We start from the raw sequence: 25779 nt of genomic DNA, 5'->3' as shown, positions 1-25779 counted from the left end.
CTCTCCTGTGTGTGTTCTCTTGTGTTGAGTCAGATCTCCAGATTGACCAAAACTCTTTCCACATTTACCACAGCTATAAGGTTTCTCTCCTGTGTGTGTTCTCTGGTGCACTGTCAGATGTCCAGATTGACCAAAACTCTTCCAACATTTACCACAGCTATAAGGTTTCTCTACTGTGTGTATTCTCTGGTGTACTGTCAGATGATCAGATGTAGTAAAACTCTTCCCACATTGATCACAGCTAAAAGGTTTCTCTCCAGTGTGTGTTCTCTGGTGTAAAGTCAGTTCTCCAGATTGACCAAAACTCTTCCCACATTGACCACATATATAAGGTTTCTCTCCTGTGTGTCTTCTCTGGTGTACAGTCAGAATGCAGAGGTCTCGAGGTCAACTATTTTTGATGTGTTTTCGTGTATCATTTTCTCCAGACCATCGGCTCTTTCGTTTATCTTTGCAGAGACAGCATCGATTATGTTGACCTGTAATTCGCGCAAAGATAATTCTTTCTGTGTCTTTTTGGGTGCAGGACTATTGACTGCATTTTCAGAATCAACCGAATGTCCAGAATCCTCCATTTCTTCTCCTGAGGAGTCAGGTGGCGGTTTTTCTCCAATATCCGTAGTAACTTTCCACCTCACTGCAGAGCTTCTCTCTCTTTTCAGTGTTCACTAGATAGGCATGTTGTTGGATCGGGGCCCAGTCCCCAATGTCATGCTCTAGTACACTTGGGTTGGCACATCTGAGAATTAACCCTGATATTCTAAAAGCAGGGCAACAGTGATGCATTTAAATTTAGGGGTCGCTGAACAAAGGAACACAACACTTATTTGTCATCACTCATCGATATCGTTTTCAATTTATCACAAACTGTTTCTGCATTTGGACTATTGATTTGGACACGTTAAAACTGTGACATTGGGGATATCCCACCTAGCAAAATGTAATTGAAACTAAGACTATGCCCGACGTACAATATAAGTTTGTTTTTAGTTGAAAAGAAAACTATTTAATTTCAATGTACTTGCAGCTTATACACATGGACGTCTATAATACATTTTATTAACAATCCTAATAAATTGAGTGCTCCAGTCAACACCTTTAGTTGCTCCACCTTGTGGGTTTTTCTTTTGTTTGTCTCTTCTTGGGCAGATTTAGTGGGTCTCATGGTGGGTGTCTTTTAGCTCCCAGTTGTTGTTACTAGTCAACTTCCAGTGGACACTGTGAGCAAAACTACATGATTATGTTATAATACTTTTATTGCATCAAATGGTTGTTTTATGCAACAGAATAGAGGGTTCTTAGAACTATTGTGTCTGTGTTCTACTGAGGATGGGCCTCTGGGAGAAAACACTGACAGGAGATTTACAATGTCTTTTGGGTGATAAAACCTAAAGAGACTGCATTCCAGAACATGAGTTAATGTTTCTGTTCTATATGGTACCAGGGAGAGATGACCCCAGGGCCAGACCCTGGTCTCTACACAAAGAGTACTGTTTTTACAGCAGATAGTCTCTGCTGAGAATTATAAGTATCTTTCATACAAATCTTAACCTTGTGACCCGTTCTATACATCTGTTGTTGGTCATGTAGGTTGAAAGGGGTGTGTCTTGGCTGTAAAAGACCTTTGTACTTTTGTATCGTGGCTCTCAACGAATCATCTGGGGGTGATTCATCTCTCAACGAATCATCTGGGGGTGATTCGTCGACCAGCCATCATTTATCGTAGAGCACTCAATTGATTCACTTTATATGTGTACGTTGTATTGACCTGCTCCCTTATAAGTGAATAAAGATTGATTTTAAGAATAACTCTGACTTGTGTCATAAGTTTGTCTCCTCATTTGATATTAAAGAAATTAACCACCACATTTGGCGATGGGAATGTGAATCTTGACTTGGTGACCGCTCCTGACGACCTGGGTAAAGGGTGCACGAGGGATCCCTCTAACTTGGGATCTCAGGGAAACCACACAGACCATTTATGATAGTACGGTGCACCTGTAATTGTTTTAAACCTGTAATTGTTTTAAACCTGGACCCCATTTTAGAAGTATTGAAATATGTACATGTATGAGTTACATTATCCTAGGAACTAACCATGAGATAGAAATGTGAAGATATTCCTGCAGGTTAAAATATTGTTGAAAAACAACTAATTGATTAGGTATGTTTGGGAATAGCATTGTGTGACTGTGATATGAGAGTTGTGTGACTGTGGTATGAGAGTTGTGTGACTGTGGTATGAGAGTTGTGTGACTGAGTCTTAATCTGATGTTTGGATAGTAACATAGAGATCTATAGTTCCTCACAGAGATTTATAGTTCCTCCTAGAGATCTATAGTTCCTCACAGAGATCTATAGTTCCTCACAGAGATCTATAGTTCCTCACAGAGATCTATAGTTCCTCCTAGAGATCTATAGTTCCTCCTAGAGATCTATAGTTCCTCCTAGAGGTCTATAGTTCCTGACAGAGATCTATAGTTCCTCACAGATATCTATAGTTCCTCACAGAGATCTATAGTTCCTCACAGAGATCTATAGTTCCTCACAGAGATCTATAGTTCCTCACAGAGATCTATAGTTCCTCACAGAGGTCTGTAGTTCCTCACAGAGATATGTTGTTCCTCCTAGAGGTCTGTAGTTCCTCACAGAGATATATAGTTCCTTCTAGAGGTCTATAGTTCCTCCTAGAGATCTATAGTTCCTCACAGAGATCTATAGTTCCTCACAGAGATCTATAGTTCCTCCTAGAGGTCTATAGTTCCTCCTAGAGGTCTATAGTTCCTCCTAGAGATCTATAGTTCCTCACAGAGATCTATAGTTCCTCACAGAGATCTATAGTTCCTCACAGAGGTCTGTAGTTCCTCACAGAGATCTGTAGTTCCTCCTAGAGGTCTATAGTTCCTCACAGAGGTCTGTAGTTCCTCACAGAGATCTATAGTTCCTCCTAGAGGTCTATAGTTCCTCCTAGAGGTCTATAGTTCCTCCTAGACGTCTATAGTTCCTCCTAGAGATCTATAGTTCCTCCTAGAGATCTATAGTTCCTCACAGAGATCTATAGTTCCTCCTAGAGGTCTATAGTTCCTCCTAGAGGTCTATAGTTCCTCCTAGAGGTCTATAGTTCCTCCTAGAGGTCTATAGTTCCTCACAGAGATCTATAGTTCCTCTCAGAGATCTATAAAAACTTCCGGGTTTGGAGCGAGGAGTCGTGCTGCACTTCGCTCCGCAGGTAATATTACATTTCACTACATTACAACGGTTTGATTTGTTTGATCTGAGCAATTTTGGCTAGCTACATAGCTGTCTTTGCTGTCGTTGTATCAAAGATAGTGGTGTAGTTTAGAGAAATTATCGAGGTTAGCTAGCCAGCTATTTTCGTCCGACGCGACGCCGTTTTCCAAACCTAGTCATCACCACAGCCACTGCTAGCTAGCCTACATTACCAATAGCAGCACTGTAGCACTGTAGAAACTAAATACATTACAACGGAACGATTTGATTAGTGTAGTGTTAGCTAGCTACATAGTTGTCTTTGCTGTCTTTGTATCAAAGATAATTGTGTAGTTTACCGCCAACTTTAGAGAAATTATCGAGGTTAGCTAGCCAGCTCGCAGCGGCGCCGTTTTCCTAACAGTCAACTCCACAGCCACCGCTAGCTAGCCAACTTTACCAATAGCAGCACTGTAGCACTGCAGAAACTAATACATTACAACGGAACGATTTGATTAGTGTAGTGTTAGCTAGCTACATAGCTGTCTTTGCTGTCTTTGTGTAGTTTAGAGTAATTTTCGAGGTTAGCTAGCCAGCTATTTTCGTCTGCCGCGACGCTGTTTTCTAAACCTAGTCAAACTTAGTCAACACCACTGCTAGCTAGCCAACTTTACCGACTAGCAGCACTGTAGAAACTCAATACATTACAAAGGAACGTCTTGATTAGTGTTACGTTAGCTAGCTACATAGTTGCCTTTGTATCATGATAAAGGTGTAGTACAGATAAACTATCGAGGTTACCTAGTCCCTGCGCGCACAACCCACATGGAGTTCCAGGTCTCCGGCAGCCTCTGGAACTGCCGGTCTGGGCCAACAAGGCAGAGTTCATCTCAGCCTATGCTACCCTCCAGTCCCTCGACTTCTTGGCGCTGACGGAAACATGGATTACCACAGAAAACACTGCTACTCCTACTGCTCTCTCCTCGTCTGACCACGTGTTCTCGCATACCCCGAGAGCATCTGGCCAGCGGGGGGTGGCACTGGAATCCTCATCTCTCTCAAGTGGACATTCTCTCTTTCTCCCCTGACCCATCTGTCTATCTCCTCCCTTTGAATTCCATGCTGTCACAGTTACTAGCCCATTCAAGCTTAACATCCTTATCATTTATCGCCCTCCAGGTTCCCTTGGAGAGTTCATCAATGAGCTTGACGCCTTGATAAGTTCCTTTCCTGAGGATGGCTCACCCCTCACAGTTATGGGTGACTTTAACCTCCCCATGTCAACCTTTGACTCATTCCTCTCTGCCTCCTTCTTTCCACTCCTCTCCTCTTTTGACCTCACCCTCTCACCCTCTCACCCTCCCCCCTACTCACAAGGCAGGCAATACGCTTGACCTCATCTTTACTAGATGCTGTTCTTCCACTAATCTCATTGCAACTCCCCTCCAAGTCTCCGACCACTACCTTGTATCCTTTTCCCTCTCGCTTTCCTCCAACACTTCTCACTCTGCCCCTACTCGGGTGGTATTGCGCCCGTCGCAACCTTCGCTCTCTCTCTCCCGCTACTCTCTCCTCTTCCATCCTATCATCTCTTCCCTCTGCTCAATCCTTCTCCAACCTATCTCCTGATTCTGCCTACTCAACCCTCCTCTCCTCCCTTTCTGCATCCTTTGACTCTCTATGTCCCCCTATCCTCCCGGCCGGCTCGGTCCTCCCCTCCTGCTCCGTGGCTCGACGACTCACTGCGAGCTCACAGAACAGGGCTCCGGGCAGCCGAGCAGAAATGGAGGAAAACTAGGCTCCCCTGCGGACCTGGCGTCCTTTCACTCCCTCCTCTCTACATTTTCTTCCTCTGTTTCTGCTGCTAAAGCCAATTTCTACCACTCTAAATTCCAAGCATCTGCCTCTAACCCGAGGAAGCTCTTTGCTACCTTCTCCTCCCTCCTGAATCCTCCTCCCCCCTCCCCCCTCCTCCTTCTCTGCGGATGACTTCGTCAACCATTTTGAAAAGAAGGTTGACGACATCCGCTCCTCGTTTGTTAAGTCAAACGACACCGCTGGTCCTGCTCACATTGCCCTACCCTATGCTTTGACCTCTTTCTCCCCTCTCTCTCCAGATGAAATCTTGCGACTTGTGATGGCCGGCCGCCCAACAACCTGCCCACTTGACCCTATCCCCCCCACTCTCCTCCAGACCATTTCTGGAGACCTTCTCCCTTACCTCACCTCGTTCATCAACTCATCCTTGACCACTGGATATGTCCCTTCCATCCTCAAGAGAGTGAGAGTTGCACCCCTTCTCAAAAAACCTACACTCGATCCCTCCGATGTCAACAACTACAGACCAGTATCCCTTCTTTCTTTTCTCTCCAAAACTCTTGAGTGTGCCATCCTTGGCCGGCTCTCTTGCTATCTCTCTCAGAATGACCTTCTTGATCCAAATCAGTCAGGTTTCAAGACTGGTCACTCAACTGAGACTGCTCTTCTCTGTGTCACGGAGGCTCTCCGCACTGCTAAAGCTAACTCTCTCTCCTCTGCTCTCATCCTTCTAGACCTATCTGCTGCCTTTGATACTGTGAACCATCAGATCCTCCTCTCCACCCTCTCCGAGTTGGGCATCTCCGGCGTGGACCACTCTTGGATTGCGTCCTACCTGACAGGTCGCTCCTACCAGGTGGCGTGGCGAGAATCTGTCTCCGCACCACGTGCTCTCACCACTGGTGTCCTCCAGGGCTCTGTTCTAGGCCCTCTCCTATTCTCGCTATACACCAAGTCACTTGGCTCTGTCATATACTCACATGGTCTCTCCTATCATTGCTACGCAGACGACACACAATTTATCTTCTCCTTTCCCCCTTCTGATAACCAGGTGGCGAATCGCATCTCTGCATGTCTGGCAGACATATCAGTGTGGATGACGGATCACCACCTCAAGCTGAACCTCGGCAAGACGGAGCTGCTCTTCCTCCCGGGGAAGGACTGCCCGTTCCATGACCTCGCCATCATGGTCGACAACTCCATTGTGTCCTCCTCCCAGAGTGCTAAGAGCCTTGGCGTGACCCTGGACAACACCCTGTCGTTCTCCGCTAACATCAAGGCGGTGACCCGATCCTGTAGGTTCATGCTCTACAACATTCGCAGGGTACGACCCTGCCTCACAAAGGAAGCGGCGCAGGTCCTAATCCAGGCACCCTTCATCTCCTGTCTGGATTACTGCACCTCACTGTTGGCGGGGCTCCCTGCCTGTGCCATCAAACCCCTACAACTCATCCAGAACGCCGCAGCCCGTCTGGTGTTCAACCTTCCCAAGTTCTCTCACGTCACCCCGCTCCTCCGCACACTCCACTGGCTTCCAGTTGAAGCTCGCATCTACTACAAGACCATGGTGCTTGCCTACGGAGCTGTGAGGGGAAAGGCACCTCCGTACCTTCAGGCTCGGATCAGTCCCTACACCCAAAGAAGGGCACTGTGTTCATCCACCTCTGGCCTGCTCGCCTCCCTACCTCTGCGGAAGCACAGTTCCCGCTCAGCCCAGTCAAAACTGTTTGCTGCTCTGGCACCCCAATGGTGGAACAAGCTCCCTCACGACGCCAGGACAGCGGAGTCAATCACCACCTTCCGGAGACACCTGAAACCCCACCTCTTTAAGGAATACCTGGGATAGGATAAAGTAATCCTTCTAACCCCCCCCCCAAAAGATATAGATGTACTATTGTAAAGTGGTTGTTCCACTGGATATCATAAGGTGAATGTATCAATTTGTAAGGCGCTCTGGATAAGAGCGTCTGCTAAATGTCGTAAATGTAAATGTAAATGAAACCAGGACACTTTGTCCCCAGATAAAACAGAAGATAATTGAACCAGGACACTTTGTCCCCAGATATAACAGAAGATAATTGAACCAGGACACTTTGTCCCCAGATATAACAGAAGATAATTGAACCAGGACACTTTGTCCCCAGATAAAACAGAAGATAATTGAACCAGGACACTTTGTCCCCAGATATAACAGAAGATAATTGAACCAGGACACTTTGTCCCCAGATATAACAGAAGATAATTGAACCAGGACACTTTGTCCCCAGATATAACAGATACTAAGGCTGTTTTCAGTCTGAACTCATCTTTGACCAAATGTGTAGCAGCAGTTTGTAACTGTATAGGAGAATAGCTGTGTACATAATCCTAAAACTATGGACTACATTTAAACACTTGAATATTGTCTTATTTTAGGGCGTGGACTGGTGTGGTCAGATAGCCTAGTGGTTAGTGTTCGTTAAGCCGTCAAGGTAAAAATCTGTCGGTGCCCTTAATTTAAGCAATGCACTTACATCTAATTGGTCAGATAGACTAGTGGTTAGAGTGGTGGGTCAGTAACTGGGTCAGTAACTGGTATGGTCAGATAGACTAGTGGTTAGAGTGGTGGGTCAGTAACTGGTAAGGTCAGATTGACTAGTGGTTAGAGTGGTGGGTCAGTAACTGGTATGGTCAGATAGACTAGTGGTTAGAGTGGTGGGTCAGTAACTGGTATGGTCAGATAGACTAGTGGTTAGAGTGGTGGGTCAGTAACTGGTATGGTCAGATAGACTAGTGGTTAGAGTGGTGGGTCAGTAACTGGTATGGTCAGGTAGACTAGTGGTTAGAGTGGTGGGTCAGTAACTGGTATGGTCAGATAGACTAGTGGTTAGAGTGGTGGGTCAGTAACTGGTATGGTCAGATAGACTAGTGGTTAGAGTGGTGGGTCAGTAACTGGTATGGTCAGGTAGACTAGTGGTTAGAGTGGTGGGTCAGTAACTGGTATGGTCAGATAGACTAGTGGTTAGAGTGGTGGGTCAATAACTGGTATGGTCAGATAGACTAGTGGTTAGAGTGGTGGGTCAGTAACTGGTATGGTCAGATAGACTAGTGGTTAGAGTGGTGGGTCAGTACCTGGTATGGTCAGATAGACTAGTGGTTGGAGTGGTGGGTCAGTAACTGGTATGGTCAGATAGACTAGTGGTTAGAGTGGTGGGTCAGTAACTGGTATGGTCTGATAGACTAGTGGTTAGAGTGGTGGGTCAGTAACTGGTATGGTCAGATAGACTAGTGGTTAGAGTGGTGGGTCAGTAACTGGTATGGTCAGGTAGACTAGTGGTTAGAGTGGTGGTTCAGTAACTGGTATGGTCAGATAGACTAGTGGTTAGAGTGGTGGGTCAGTAACTGGTATGGTCAGGTAGACTAGTGGTTAGAGTGGTGGGTCAGTAACTGGTATGGTTAGATAGACTAGTGGTTAGAGTGGTGGGTCAGTAACTGGTATGGTCAGATAGACTAGTGGTTAGAGTGGTGGGTCAGTAACTGGTATGGTCAGATAGACTAGTGGTTAGAGTGGTGGGTCAGTAACTGGTATGGTCAGATAGACTAGTGGTTAGAGTGGTGGGTCAGTAACTGGTATGGTCAGATAGACTAGTGGTTAGAGTGGTGGGTCAGTAACTGGTATGGTCAGATAGACTAGTGGTTAGAGTGGTGGGTCAGTAACTGGTATGGTCAGATAGACTAGTGGTTAGAGTGGTGGGTCAGTAACTGGTATGGTCAGATAGACTAGTGGTTAGAGTGGTGGGTCAGTAACTGGTATGGTCAGGTAGACTAGTGGTTAGAGTGTTGGGTCAGTAACTGGTATGGTCAGGTAGACTAGTGGTTAGAGTGGTGGGTCAGTAACTGGTATGGTCAGGTAGACTAGTGGTTAGAGTGGTGGGTCAGTAACTGGTATGGTCAGATAGACTAGTGGTTAGAGTGGTGGGTCAGTAACTGGTATGGTCAGATAGACTAGTGGTTAGTGTGGTGGGTCAGTAACTGGTATGGTCAGATAGACTAGTGGTTAGAGTGGTGGGTCAGTAACTGGTATGGTCAGATAGACTAGTGGTTAGAGTGGTGGGTCAGTAACTGGTGTGGTCAGATAGACTAGTGGTTAGAGTGGTGGGTCAGTAACTTGTATGGTATGGTCAGATAGACTAGTTGTTAGAGTGGTGGGTCAGTAACTGGTATGGTCAGATAGACTAGTGGTTAGAGTGGTGGGTCAGTAACTGGTATAGTCAGATAGACTAGTGGTTGGAGTGGTGGGTCAGTAACTGATATGTTGCTGGTTTGAATACCTGAGCCGTCAAGGTAAAAAATCTGTTGGTGCCCTTAAGCAAGGCACTTACACCTAATTTGCTCCAGGGGCGCCGTATGGCTGACCCTGTAAAACAACACATTTCTCTGCATCTATCTGGTGTCTGTGACAATAACACATTATAAAAAGCTAGCTAACATAAAGAAAATGACAGCATTGTTTTTTTTAATTACAACAGTTAATTTAACAATGCTGGTTATAAATCTTGTTGACATACATCCAAGGACAGCTTGACTTGCATTACACTCTCACTGCAGAAAAATATTCTCATGAAATCACATGATTTCTAGTAAGAGAAAAGGATTCCTGTAAACACGGCCTGCTACAAGCAGGAAACAAGTTATGGACGAAGCAGAAATGTAACATATATGTTTGATAGTAACCCTGGATGATGAATGTGTGAACTATCTTGTCATCTTTGTGGGTAACCACATTGGAACATTCTAGTCTTTAAGGACATGAACTGGCAGAACAGGTTTCAGCAAAGTATGGAGTCATTGTTTTCAGGAAGGTGTACCCATGGCCAGTGGTGTAAAGTACTTCAGTAAAAGTACTATAAAGTACTACATAAGTCGTTTTTTGGGGGTATCTGTACTTTACTTTTGAATTTATATTTTGATAACTTTACATCACTACATTCCCAAAGAAAATAATGTACTTTTTAATCTATACATTGTACCTGACACCCAAAAGTACTCGTTACATTTTGAATGCTTAGACAGGACAGGAAAATGGTCTAATTCACTTATCAAGACAACACATGGTCATCTCTACTGCCTCTGATCTGGCGGAGTCAGGAAACACAAATGCATCTTTTGTAAATTACGTCTTCGTTTTGGTATGTGACCCCTATCCATACATTTTAAAAAACAAGATAATGGTGATGCCTGCTTTGCTTAATAGAAGGAATTTGAAACGATTTATACTTTTAATTTCACTTTTCATACTTAACTATATATAGAACCAAATATTTTTAGACTTTTACTCAGGTATAACAATTGGGTACTTTTTACACAACTGTCTATGATGATAGGAGAGACAGGAGGCAGACTAAGAGCAGCCACCTGAACTACTGCCCTAGAAAAGACAAGGAGCAGTCTACACACACAGCCACCTGAACTACTGCCCTAGAAAAGACAAGGAGCAGTCTACACAAACAGCCACCTGAACTACTGCCCTAGAAAAGACAAGGAGCAGTCTACACAAACAGCCACCTGAACTACTGCCCTAGAAAAGACAAGGAGCAGTCTACACAAACAGCCACCTGAACTACTGCCCTAGAAAAGACAAGGGGCAGTCTACACAAACAGCCACCTGAACTACTGCCCTAGAAAAGACAAGGAGCAGTCTACACACACAGCCACCTGAACTACTGCCCTAGAAAAGACAAGGAGCAGTCTACACACACAGCCACCTGAACTACTGCCCTAGAAAAGACAAGGAGCAGTCTACACACACAGCCACCTGAACTACTGCCCTAGAAAAGACAAGGAGCAGTCTACACACACAGCCACCTGAACTACTGCCCTAGAAAAGACAAGGAGCAGTCTACACAAACAGCCACCTGAACTACTGCCCTAGAAAAGACAAGGAGCAGTCTACACAAACAGCCACCTGAACTACTGCCCTAGAAAAGACAAGGATCAGTCTACACAAACAGTGAATCTGAGAAAAATGGTTTCAAGTTTGTTTTTTAGTCCATGCATATCAACCATGACCACTGATCTGACCTATGACCCCCTATGTGTCACGGTTGTCGTAGGTTGAAGCGGACGCAGCGGGGAAATGTGCACTCATCTTCTTTTTATTTAAACGGACAAAGAAGGAAAACCACAACACAACACAACACAACACAACACAAAATAACAGGCCGATAAGGCGACAAAGTCATTGCATTCGGTGCTGAAACTTCTTTTTTTTATTTTTTTTTTAAAAGTTTGATCTTCAGCAAAGATGGCGGACAGAAATACTAGGAGAGAGGGGGTTTTATTTTATTATTTTTTATGTTTGCACAAATCTTTATTTAACTTGTTGTAAATAACAGTAACATGCAAAACATAAATATAACATAACATAACAGCCAGAGGGAATCCAAAGAAATTAGAGAAAAATAAAAAAAACTATTATATCAAATCAAATACAGACATATATCGAATACATTTTTTTGACATTTTGTTTTGTATACGTTTTAAAGATTCTACGTACTGTTCCAAATCAGATAGAAAAATTAAGAAAAGGGGCTTTTTCTTCATAAATTTTGATTTATGGATAAAAGATTTTCCTAATAAAATAAAGAGATTTATGACATACTCACGTTCAATTGTGGAATCAGTGTAGTAAAATAATATGTCAAACTTAGTAATATCAATGGTTGTATGCAATTTGCGGCTAAGATATAGTTTTACATCAGTCCAAAACACTTCACTATATAAACAATTACAGAATAAGTGTTCAATAGATTCAGTTTCTAGTTCACAAAAACTGCATTCACTGGTAACGTCAAATATATATTTAGAAATCAAGCTATTACACGGATAGCATCTATGGATTATCTTAAAGGAGATCTCCTTTACTTTATTGGTCACCATAAATCTGTGTGGAGTGAGCCAAGCACGGCGCCAGTTTACATCAAACGATGAAGCCCAACAAAATATCGCAGAGGGAATAGACTTCCTGTAGAAAATATCCCTTATTAAACGATTGTTGAATTTCGTATCTAGTAGACCAATGCCATTCAACTGAATATCGCTACAATCGGAGATATTCCAAAATATGCATTATTCTGAAGTAAAGTTTTTATCCCACTAGGTATAGCTTTAATAACAGTGTCATATTCCTTGCTTGAAACCTCAAAGTTGTATATTTCCATAAATTCTCTCCGTGTAAATAGATTCCCACCGTTATTAACCAATTGGCTGACAAGAACAATGTTTTTCGAGAACCATTTATGGTTAAATAACATCTTATTTCTATGTAATATTGACCCATTGTTCCAAATAAAACATTTATGAGGTGAAAAGTTGTGTTTATACAACAAAGCCCAGCACATTAAAGCCTGCTTGTGAAAAACCGCCAGTTTCACAGGAATTTTACCCACAATATATGGACATTGTAGTAAAAAATTAAGCCCGCCGAACTTCTGAAAAACAAAATGAGGTATAATATTCCAGAAGCTATGAGGATTTTTTATGTACCTTTTAATCCAGTTGACCTTTGATATCTGATTGAAGAGAGTGAAATCTAAGACATTTAGACCGCCATCACAAACCCTGTTGGTGATAACATCTCTTTTATCTTATGTGGCTTGTTTTTCCATATGAAGTTGTACAAAAGCCTATCTAAGGTACAGCAAGTGGATTTGAGAATGTCAATAGATGAAAAAAGATAGGATGCACGAGATAGCCCCTCAGCTTTGGATAAAAGCACCCTTCCTTGAAGACTTAAATCCCTCCCTAACCATGAGGATAATTTTTTTTGACAGATTCAGTTACAGGGTTCAAATTAAGATCATTCATAGCCTTAAGATTTTTGGTGATCTTTACACCGAGGTAGGTTACAGTATCTTTTTCAGAGATGTTACAATCTGCTGGGTTGACAGCTCCTTTCACAACAAACAACTCACATTTGGAAAGATTTAAAGTCAAGCCTGAGATTTTGGAGAACTGCTTCACGATATCCAATGCTAATCTAGCTTGAGATACATTTTTCAAAAAAAGTGAGGTGTCATCCGCCAGTTGGGATATCTTGATCTCTCTGGACTGGAATGTAATGCCTTCAAATTGACTTTTATGAACTAATGAGCATAACATTTGAGAAACTAACAAAAATAAAAAGGTGAAATTGGACAACCTTGTTGTATTCCTTTGTAAATGTTAAACCTCGAGGATGTTCCATGACAGAGTTTGATACAGCTATTGCCACCATTATACAGAGTTCTAATAGCATCAACAAAGAAATGACCAAATTTCAAATGCTTAAAGACAATCAAAGATAAAATTGTGACTTACTGTATCAAATGCTTTCTGAAAATCCAGAAATAGGATAACAGGGAAGTCATCTAATAGATCAAAATACTCAACCAAGTCTAACACCAGCCTGAGATTATTAGATATATGGCGCCCTTTCATAAACCCTGATTGACATTCATCAATCAGATCATTTAAGCAAGACTTTAACCTTTTTGCAAAGATTAAGGCTATAATTTTGTAGTCGTTATTTAGGAGTGTGATTGGACGCCAATTATCAATACTTAGGAGATCCTTGTGTGGTTTAGGTATAAGAGTAATAACCCCTTGCTTCAGAGAGGCAGGTAGTTCTCCCTTCTTTATAGCCTCCTTAAAGGTTTCAAGTAAAAAAGGTGCTATTTCTTCAAAGAAGGTTTTGTAAAATTCAGAGGTTAATCCATCACAACCTGGAGATTTGTTCTTTTTTAACTGAGCAACCCCGTACTGGATGTCCATAATGGATAAATCTTGGCAACAAGACTGATTGAGTTCTTCACTAATCGAATTAACATTCTCTATAGAATCAAGGAGATCCTTAGAGTCACTCAAATTGTTATCTAAGGAGTAAAGATTCTCATAAAATTTAGTGGTAAATTCTGATAACAACTCTCTATCCTCAGTGGTAACCCCATTAATTTTAAGTTTCCGAAGTGTGTTGAGTTCCCCTCTCCTCTTCTCCAAATTAAAAAGTATCTACTGTTCTTTTCACCTTTTTCAAGCCATTGTTTTCTAGATCTTATGAAAGCTCCTCTAGCCTTTTCCTCATACAATGTATCTAGTTGATTCTGTAAATCATTCAATTTAGCTTTCTCATTAAGATGAAGATGCTCAATCTCTGTGATATCGGCAATTGTCTTAGAGAGTTCAGCTACCTCACATCTCCTTCTTAAAGCAAGCCGTTTTCCATAAGTAATACAGGCTGAGCGGATTTTAAATTTCAGCAGTTCCCAAAATTTCCCATATTCTGCATTAGATGTAGCTAAACTCCAGTAAACAGAGATTAGATTCTTAATCACATTTTTTAAATCATCATGCAATAACAATGAGTTATTTAGTTTCCAGTAACCACCAGAGTATTTCTTAGCATCATTACTGCATATTCTTACAGTCAACCATATGACTTTATGATCCGTCAGGACTGCAGGCAGTATTTTCACCTCTACAGTGTTGGGCACAAGACTAGAGGTTATCACCCACAAATCAATTCTTGATTGTAAGGAACGATCTCTATTACTCCATGTGTATTGTATCTCTCCAGGGTTTTTTACTCTCCATATGTCAATTAAGTCCAGGCTTTGGCAGAAATTCACCAACTTGTTCACACCAATGTTAGGCCTATGAGGCAATCTATCAGTCTCATTAGAATAAACCATATTAAAATCTCCAACAACTATTATCTGACTGGATGGATATTTTCTCAGAAGATTTTTAACAATTTCTTCAATTTCCTCTAGAAGTAAGTTATTTGGAGGACTAGAACAGTATCCATATACATTACACAACACAAATAATCTGTCCATGTGGTTGATGACCGCTACTAGCCAATGTCCATTGGAGTCCATTTGAGTAAACAAAATGTCCCTTTGAAATTGTGTGCTAAAATTGCAACCCCAGCTGAATAATTTGTCCCGTGGGCCAAAAAAATGTCACTGCCCCACTGATTTTTCCAATAATTATAGTCCTCTTTGCATGAATGTGTTTCTTGAACGAATACAAGATCTGCGTTGCAGTCCTTACAAAACTAAAAAAAAGCTTTTCTCTTCAACAGGTTACGTATCCCCCTGGCATTGATTGACATAAACTTCAAGTCCATATCTATAGAATAGAAAGAAAAATCCTATGCAATCTCAACTTTACCCTCTCTATAAAAAGTTGCTTCATATATGTATTAACAGAATTCTTAACTTGTAAAATAGTAACACCATGTTTCAAAAGTAGAACGTTCAGTTTGCAGTGGGGAAGGAACTACCTTGTAAACCTACCGACAGAACAAATCAAATCACCCCGGTCGTATTTCTTTACCGTTGGCGAAAAAAGCTCTGATTCCCCTGTAGTATCCACCGTTTCCTTGATTTCGGGCCTGTTGTACGAGAGGCCACAATTTTGCCTTTGCTGCCTTGTCTGCTGCAGTCAAGTCCTCACCGAATCTAAGTTTTCTTTCTTTCAGAAAGGCGCTTTCCTTTGCTTTCTTCCAAACTGCATCTCTCGCTGTGCGAAAAGCAAACTGGATGATGATCGATCGGCTGACGATGGCATCTTGTTTCTTCCCAATCCGATGAGCGACATCCACAGCCATATCCATATATCCATCGGGAAAGTCCGTGCCACACGGTTACAGATGTCTCTTACTAAGCGCTTCACATTCTCATCCTGGTTCTCGGGGACACCGTAAAGCCGTAGCCCCCACCTTCTCCGGTATCGCTCTGCTTCCGATAAGCGCTCTTGCATGTCTCGATGGTCTTCTCCTGAGCAATGCATTTCTCAGACGTAGCAGTGTTTGCAAGTTTAAGCTCTTCGATACTCTTGTATGCATGATTCAGAGAGGTCTCGAGGTCAACTATTTTTGATGTGTTTTCGCGTATCATTTTCTCCAGACCGTCGGCTCTTTCGTTTACAGCATCGATTATGTTGATCTGTAGTTCGCGCAAAGATAATTCTTTATGTGTCTTTTGGGTGCAGGACTATTGACTGCATTGTCAGAATCAACCGAATGTCCAGAATCCTCCATTTCTTCTCCTGAGGAGTCAGGTGGCGGTTTTTCTCCAACGTATGAGTGCTCAGCTAGCAACTGCCTTCTCCTCCCTTTGCTCTTTCGCACATTTTTTCCTTCCATTTCTCAAAGTTATGAATCAAATTATCGGTCAACTAAGTGTTGTTCTCTATTGTGTTTACTATAAGCCAAGTTCCGTTACATTTAAGTAAGTTTGAGAGGGATAAAAGTTAAGGTTACTCGGAGCAAGCTGAAATCTCGGTCTACACTCACCGCCATCTTCCAGCGCCCTCCCCAGGAGAGAGGGGAACCACTACACAGAACTGATCTGGATCTAAAGATGGCGGACAGAAATACTAGGAGAGAGGGATACCCCTACACAGAACTGAACTGGATCAAAGATGGCGGACAGAAATACTAGGAGAGAGGGGTACCCCTACACAGAACTGAACTGGATCAAAGATGGCGGACAGAAATACTAGGAGAGAGGGGTACCCCTACACAGAACTGATCTGGATCAAAGATGGTGGACAGAAATACTAGGAGAGAGGGGTACCCCTACACAGAACTGATCTGGATCAAAGATGGCAGACAGAAATACTAGGAGAGAGGGGTACCCCTACACAGAACTGAACTGGATCAAAGATGGCGGACAGAAATACTAGGAGAGAGGGGTACCCCTACAGAACTGAACTGGATCAAAGATGGCGGACAGAAACACTAGGAGAGAGGCGTACCCCTACACAGAACTGATCTGGGTCAAAGATGGCGGACAGAAATACTAGGATGGAAGCAAATGTAAGGGATTATAACGTCATAACGAATCATGCAAAAACATGTACAGTTGACAGGAATGTTAGTTAATGTAGAGACAAACGATTATGCTTTTTTTTAATCGTAAAGTTCATTTATGAAAATCGCGATTTAGCAAGCTAGCTGACTAGCTAACATTAGCCAACTAGCTGACTAGCTAACATTAGCCAGCTTGCTGACTAGCTAACATTAACCAACTAGCTGACTAGCTAACACTAGCCAGCTAGCTGACTAGCTGACATTAGCCAGCTAGCTGACTAGCTAACACTCAGCCAGCTAGCTGACTAGCTAACATTAACCAGCTAGCTGACTAGCTAACATTAACCAGCTAGCTGACTAGCTAACATTAACCAGCTAGCTAACTAGCTAACATTAGCCAGCTAGCTGACTAGCTAACATTAGCCAGCTAGCTGACTAGCTAACATTAGCCAGCTAGCTGACTAGCTAACACTAGCCAGCTAGCTGACTAGCTAACACTAACCAGCTAGCTGACTAGCTAACATTAGCCAGCTAGCTGACTAGCAAACATTAGCCAGCTAGCTGACTAGCTAACATTAACCAGCTAGCTGACTAGCTAACATTAGCCAGCTAGCTGGCTAGCTTTATGGCTGTTGTGACATGAGTATGAAATTGTCATTCTGGCTGTTTTAGGGACTCCTGAAACAACCAGCAAACCAGGCTGTCGTTTTGTGAAACAGTGAATGTATAGAATCTAGTTAGCTGAAGAATTTACTGCAAATTGAATGTACAATTTTGTAAGCTTGCCTTGCTGATATTTGCCATGCAGATAGATGAAATAACGTAGCTAGCTATGTTCTTGCTTATTGTGCAGTGGATGATTAAAATACCTGTATGCCTATGGATGTGTAGCTAGCTATCTAGCCGATCTGTGTATGGACCCAAACGTTTGGTATACATATTAGTTCAGAACCTATGAACCTCAGCTATCATAGCCAGTTGTATCAACTTCAAAACAGCCTGAATGACATTAATGAAGCCTATGGATTGAGTAGAATATAATATAACTTTGTGCCAAGGATGCAAGTCGTATATACATGTAGTTATTACCATGCATGAGATCCCCACTTTGTAGCCTGTACATTTAATATATTCACTGATCATGTACTCTACCTTGGCAAATAAAGGTGCAGTTTAGGTATGAATGTCTTTGAGATTATTTTTCAGTCATATCCAATACCATCAAATTCCAGTCTTTGAATGACGCTGTGTCTGCATGTATGTATTACAATTATACACTTCAACAGTGTTTACCAATCTTGGTCCTGGGACATCAATGGTTACACATTGTAACTAATAGACTAGAAACAGGATTTAACTAGTTAATTCATATATACAGAAATATAATGTTAAAAAACAGTACACTACACTTCCTATGCATCATGTAAATACTCTAACACTGGTTCATCTCAACATCTAATGCCCTTCATCTGCATTGATCTGATAAACACAGGATAGGTGGAGTATTTCATCACATTACACTTCATTTCAACCAGTGGAGAATGTGAAACGCTTTATTGAAAAGCTCATTATCCAAGTGTTATAAATACAAGTTTAATCTGTACTTCAATGCACATCTGTTGTGCATTATAAAAACAGAGGAAGAAAGAGGAGGTGGTGAGAGAGGTGTAAAAGACAGAAAGGGAAAGAGGTAAGCACATAGGAGCAGGGAAGGCAGCACATGATTAATGAATCACAGTGCTACATAAATATTCTCTCAGTTCATCACAATTACATAATAGTGTCTCTCGTCGGCCCAAAGGTTCTTAAAAGCAGGTGAGGTGGCGATGATGGGACTGGGGGTTGGCATCCTCTCACATCAAAACATATCTGCAGACGAGAGACAGATGGAGAGAGAGAGCATGTTTAAACCTTGTGTTTTTATTTTATTCTAACATTGTTAGTCATCAATCAGGAGGTGAAATAAAAAACTGACCTGGGATCATTAACTCTGTGACTACTGCATCTCTATCTGTATTTCAATGTAAAGCATCTCTTTAATAATACTTCCTGTTGACCTGACCAAGTGACCTCTCACCTCTGTTCATGCTGTGCCCTCTATGTAGCCAGTTCAGATGCAGGAGGGGTTCACCGACACAGCTGATATAACCTAGATGATTTAGGGAGAAGAGGAGAGAGGGATGAAGTGAAGGAGAGAGACTGTTATTGAGAAAATAAGGTAGTTAAAGCGACAGTGTTCACAGGAATCTGTGTGTGGCCTCACCTGGTGTCCACACCACACTAAGTGGTTGCAGAGTACTTTATGCTGAAAAACATGAACGGACACACGAGGACAAACAATATAGTGTAGTTATAGAAATAATGAAGTGTCTTACTATTCTCCATGGTTGGCCCTCTTGCCTATTCTTTGAAGGTGGAAGGAGCCACAGTTATACACCTGAACCTGCTTACTGCACAACACAATCCATCAATCAGATTGATACATGAGTGTGTAGGTGTGGGTTATAGGGTGTCTAATTGTTCTACATTTTTTCAATATGGGTGATTTAAAAAAGCCTGTTTTGTTTTTGCACAGACATCACACCCTTACCTACACAGCACCCTCACCTGAGAAGTAGAAATCAAAGGAAAGAAATTGGGAATTGAATAACTGCAGTTGACATAGCTCAGTAAATGGAAGAATACTCTTATTGCAATGTGAATGGCTCTTAAAAGAGCCTTTGGTTGTGCATAGTGTAGTCTATGGTGTTGCCAGGGAACAGCACCCTCTTTGAAGAAGTAGGAGGTGAAGATCTCCTGCACACGGATTGCCTCTCTTGCTGCGTTGTTGGACCCCATCCTTGAAACATCCTGCAGAGCAGCAGACTCCTCCTCTGGCACACGGCGGCGAGCTGCAGATCCCCTCCTGGTCCTCGTGTCCATCCTCATGAAGTTACGCAGGACACAGGTAGCCTTCACACACCTGAATTCCTCCAGGAGGCAGTCCTAGATGACCCTGGTCACCCAACCTTGCAGTGCCCTACACGGTAACTGTAGGCAATCGTTTTGAAGGAATCTCCAGTTACAAGGTATCTGTAGGAATATGGAAGACAATGTAATTATTAGACTGTTACATCACCAGGTCATTGTGGATTACTAAAGTATAATATCCCTGATAACAAATCATGATAACATTGGATTGATAGATGCATGGGCACACATATGTACATGTGTAGCATGTGACAATAACAGAATCATATCAAGGATGGCATCACAAATGAATACATAAATACCACTTGAAGCTTGATGATGAGTTTGAATCATTTGAATCAGCTGTGCAGTGTGAAGGCAAAAACAACAATGTGCCCCTCTTTGAGTCCCCAGGACTGAGAACCACTGCTCTTCATTGGGACCTCTTCATATGTAGACTGGCTTTCATAGAGCTCTTTATCTGAGGACAGAAAACCTCACAAGAAACAGACTTCATTATAGTCAGATTACACCACACTGAATATTATGTTACTATTATCTCCGTCCTCACTTCTAGGGACAGGAACTACACAAAAGTACCTGCCCTATCCAGAATAGCCTCCTCTCTCACTGACAGTTGGGGCTGCTATCCTTTCACCCTCCTCCATGGCTGTTAGCTAGCTACCTACAAATGCATGTGGAGTTTGTTTTTTACAGTGATAAATACATCAAGATAGCTAGCTAATATGAAGTTAGGTAGCTGGTGATATTTAATTATATCTATACAGAATGTGATATTTAATTCTATCTAGCTATCTATCTATACAGAATGTGTAGTTGGCTAGATAGCTAGCTCATTTAGCAGCTCATTTGAGTTAGCCTGCACTGTAGCTAGTTAGCTAATAATACATCGGGTTTTTTTACATTTTCAAAATCTATTTACTTACTTACTTGAATAGGTTCTTCCAGCAATGTGGACAACTGGAAACAGGGAAGTAAAGTTTGTCACCAGAGCATTTTAGAGGATATTACTATTGAACTATGTACCCATTTAATAACCAGACCTTCATACAAACTTGCTCTGCTGAATTCTTGACGGAGTCACAATGGGCGGCCTAAGAGGCATCTAGTCCATCTGCTGACTGGACGCAGTTCAATAAAATGTACATTTTATCTTCAGACAACAAGTTAAAGGGGTCAAATACTTATTTCACTCATTAAAATGCAAATCATTTTATAACATTTTTGACATGCGTTTTTCAGGATTTTTTGTTGTTGTTATTCTGTCTCTCACTGTTCAAATAAACCATTAAAATGATAGACTGATCATTTCTTTGTCAGTGGGCAAATGTACAAAATCAGCAGGGGATCAAATACTTTTTTCCCCCACTGTATCTCAGTCTATGCTGCTCTGACATTGTTTATCCATATATTTATATATTCCTAATTCCATTCCTTTACTTAGATTTGTGTGTATTAGGTATTTGTTGTGAAATTGTTAGATATTAATTGTTAGATATTACTGCACTGTGGGAACTAGAAGGACAAGCATTTCACTACACCTGCAATAACATCTGCTGAACACCTGTATGTGACCAACAACATTTGATTTATTACGAAGGTAATTTGTGTCAAATTTACTTTTCCCCTCATTCACCCCACCTCTTTACATTGCTTATGCATATTCAGTGGCCTGACTGCGTCCAGACTATGTCAAAGGCCCATCCTGGTAGATCTGAACCTAATGCAGCTTGGAGTGATCAGATGACAGAAGTCACATTTAGGTGCCAGGTGTAACTGAGGCTGTAGATGCTACATATCCATTACTTTGAGTGTTGTATATAATATGACTAAATGTGTTTCTGTGTTGCAGGGGCAGTCAATAAATGGAACAGCAAGGCCACAGAACATGACATAAGCAGAGCTGTGGGAGACCACCTCAAGCCCCTGGTAGAGCCGGGGGTGGTGTTTACCACTCCACCACGCCTTCAGCAGGCTGGAAAAGTGGGATTGATACAGTTTTTCATACTAAGGTGGACCAAGAGTCTGTTGATTGGTCGGTCATAGGGTTCATTAGTTTTGCAATATGTTCAAATCAAGCTTTATTTATACAGCACATGTCAGACATGGATGCAACACAATGGCTTCACAGGAAAAAACTATGAAAATAATCAGAAATATTTAGTACACAAATATGAGGATAAAAAACAATAATAACAACTGAAAGACTAATGAGCATTGTAAGGAAATGCCATTGATTAAAATATCAACAATATGATGCAACATCCAACCCAAAATATAACTTGTTTTTTAGGAGGGGCTCTGAAAGACACTATGGGGTTGTCCACTGGAAGTTGACTAGTAACAACAACTGGGACCTAAAAGACACCCACCATGAGACCCACTAAATCTGCCCAAGAAGAGGAAAACAAAAGAAAATCCCACACCAAACTTAAAGACAGGAAGCAAACCAAAAAGGTGGAGCAACTAAAGGTGTTGACTCTCCACATGTATCAAGACAACTGGAGCACTGGGCCAGACACTCTTAAATAGAACCTGGACCAGCTCAGGTGAAACACCTTCCCACTAACGAGATGGACAAGCCAACACAGGTGTAACACATACTGACTAACGAGGTGACACCAATCAGTGCACCCAAGACACATTTCAGTTGAATGTATTCAGTTGTACAATCAATCAATCAAATGTATTTATAAAGCCCTTCTTACATCAGCTGATATCTCAATGTGCTGTACAGAAACCCAGCCTAAAACCCCAAACAGCAAGCAATGCAGGCGTCTAAGCACGGTGGCTAGGAAAAACTCCCTAGAAAGGCCAAAACCAAGGAAGAAACCAGGCTATGAGGGGTGGCCAGTCCTCTTCTGGCTGTGCCGGATGGAGATTATAACTGAACATGGCCAAGATGTTCAAATGTTCATAGATGACCAGCAGGGTCAAATAATAATAATCACAGTGGTTGTCGAGGGTGCAACAGGTCAGCACCTCAGGAGTAAATGTCAGTTGGCTTTTCATAGCCGATCATTCAGAGTATCTCTACAACTTCCATTTCACATAATCATCTACAAAGCTTCACCTTCTACAATATAAACATGGTGTCTACTGGCTACACGTATTTCTAAATAATGATATACAATTATACTTTTTATCCTTTCTCTTTCTATAGAATCCTAAAACTCACGAGCTTCTAGAACTCTCGTCCCCTTGGAACGAGCCCAAACAAAACTCATCTCCAATACATTTATTGTATATATACAATACAGTGTGTTCTCTGGTGTAATGTCAGCTGGCTAGATTGACCAAAACTCTTCCCACATTGATCACAGCTATAAGATTACTCCCCTGTGTGTGTTCTCTGGTGCACTGTCAGATTGCCAGATTGACAAAAACTCTTCCCACATTGACCACAGCTATAAGGTTTCTCTCCTGTGTGTGTTCTCTGGTGTAATGTCAGCTGGCTAGATTGACCAAAACTCTTCCCACATTGACCACAGCTATAAGGTTTCTCTCCTGTGTGTATTCTCTGGTGTAAAGTCAGCTGGCTAGATGTAGTAAAACGCTTCCCACATTGATTACAGCTATAAGGTTTCTCTCCTGTGTGTATTCTCCGGTGTAAAGTCAGAGAGCCAGATGTAGTAAAACTATTCCCACACTGATCACAGCTGTAAGGTTTCTCTCCTGTGTGTATTCTCTGGTGTTGAGTCAGATGGCAAGATCGACCAAAACTCTTCCCACATTGATCACAGATATAAGATTTCTCTCCTGTGTGTGTTCTCTGGTGTAGATTCAGAGAGCCAGATGTAGTATAACTCATCCCACATTGATCACAGCTGTACGGTTTCTCTCCTGTGTGTGTTCTCTGGTGCACTGTCAGCTGTCCAGAATGACCAAAACTCTTCCCACATTGACCACAGCTATAAGGTTTCTCTCCTGTGTGTATTCTCTGGTGCACTGTCAGCTCTCTAGATTGACCAAAACTCTTCCCACATTGTTCACAGCTATAAGGTTTCTCTCCTGTGTGTATTCTCTGGTGTTGAGTCAGATGGCAAGATTGGCCAAAACTCTTCCCACATTGATCACAGCTATAAGGTTTCTCTCCTGTGTGTATTCTCTGGTGTTGAGTCAGATGGCAAGATTGACCAAAACTCTTCCCACATTGATCACAGCTATAAGGTTTCTCTCCTGTGTGTGTTCTCTGGTGTAGATTCAGAGAGCCAGATGTAGTAAAACTCTTCCCACATTGATCACAGCTGTAAGGTTTCTCTCCTGTGTGTGTTCTCTGATGAATTTTAATGCCTGATGAGGTGAATCTCTTCCCACAATCAGAGCAGCAGTGAGTTTTCTTCCCTGTGGGTCTCTGCAGGTGTTTCCTGAGGTGTTCTGATCTGGAGAGACTCTTCTCTGCCTCTTCAGCATCATGAGGTTGTTGAGGCTCCCCAGAGGATCCACGATAGTGAAGTTTCTCTCCTGTGTGAACAATAAAGTCAGACAGATGATTAAAGGCCCACAACAGCGGTAATCCACTGTAAAAGGTGATGCCAACAGCGTAGCCATGATGTTGGACAACAATTGACGTCTGTCATGAATGTTAAAATTATTTGACAATTGTCTTAAAATGAGCAAGAATAGTCATATTTTGTCTTGTTTTCACATTAGTAGTAACATAGATGATTGTAGGCTAGAAATAAGTTATTCATGTTGTTGAAACTCTAAGCAGTGTGCCAGACAACTTTTGGTCTCCAATATAGGCCCCTTTCTGTGTTTGCTAAAATTGCAGCACGAGGGCAATTTGATTGCAGAAACTCCTCCCTGCTAATGAAGAAACCGATAGTTATGGATGTAGTATATCTGTCAGGAGCAAAAATGGTGAGCAAAGATTTTAGTTTTTCACAATGTATTCTGAATGTGAATGGGGAAAGTCGGGGGAGTAACCTCCATTTCCAGGTTGATGATGAGTTCATTTCACACTACTTTGGATTATAATTGTAAGGCTCGTTTGAATGTAATGTTTAATATAATATTTGCTACAGTATTATGAATTGTGTGTAATTATTAAAGAATCGTGTTAATGACAGTATCCATTTGGGTGTTGTCAATAAAGTTAAGATTTTATTTTTTATTTAACCAGGTAGGCCAGTCGAGAACAAGTTCTCATTTACAACTGCGACCTGGCCAAGATAAAGCAAAGCACTGCGACGAAAAAAACAACAGAGTTACACGTGGGATAAACAAAAGTACAGTCAATAACACAATAGAAAAATCTGGAGTACGGAGGAAAAGCAATAAATAGGCCATAGTAGCGAAGTAATTACAATTTAACCTCTCTAGGGTCGGCGGGACGAAATCGTCCCACCTACTCAACAGCCAGTTGAATCCCGTGGCGCGTTATTCAAATACCTTAGAAATGCTATTACTTCAATTTCTCAAACATATGACTATTTTACACCATTTTAAAGACAAGACTCTCGTTAATCTAACCACACTGTCCGATTTCAAAAAGGCTTTACAACGAAAGCAAAACATTAGATTATGTCAGCAGAGTACCCAGCCAGAAATAATCAGACACCCATTTTCAAGCTAGCATATAATGTCACATAAACCCAAACCACAGCTAAATGCAGCACTAACCTTTGATGATCTTCATCAGATGACAACCCTAGGACATTATGTTATACAATACATGCATGTTTTGTTCAATCAAATTCATATTTATATCAAAAACCAGCTTTTTACATTAGCATGTGACGTTCAGAACTAGCAAACTTCTGGTGAATTTACTAAATTACTCACAAAAAACATAACAATTATTTTAAGAATTATAGATATGCACTCGCTATCTCCGATTTTAAAATAGCTTTTTGGTGAAAGCACATTTTGCAATATTCTCAGTAGATAGCCCGGCATCACAGGGCTAGCTATTTAGACACCCACCAAGTTTAGCACTCACC

At 41.7% G+C, this 25779-nt stretch overlaps 1 pseudogene; it reads right to left on the bottom strand.

Annotated features, from left to right (window-relative positions):
- LOC123734133 (zinc finger protein 135-like) lies at positions 1-24116 on the bottom strand (annotated as a pseudogene).
- Between the last annotated feature and the right edge of the window lie 1663 nt (positions 24117-25779).

The sequence above is a fragment of the Salmo salar genome, unplaced genomic scaffold (genome assembly GCF_905237065.1).
Source record: "Salmo salar unplaced genomic scaffold, Ssal_v3.1, whole genome shotgun sequence".
NCBI lineage: Eukaryota > Metazoa > Chordata > Actinopteri > Salmoniformes > Salmonidae > Salmo > Salmo salar.
The sequence above is the reverse complement of the archived record's forward strand: the minus strand, read 5'-3'. Positions and strand labels throughout refer to the sequence as shown.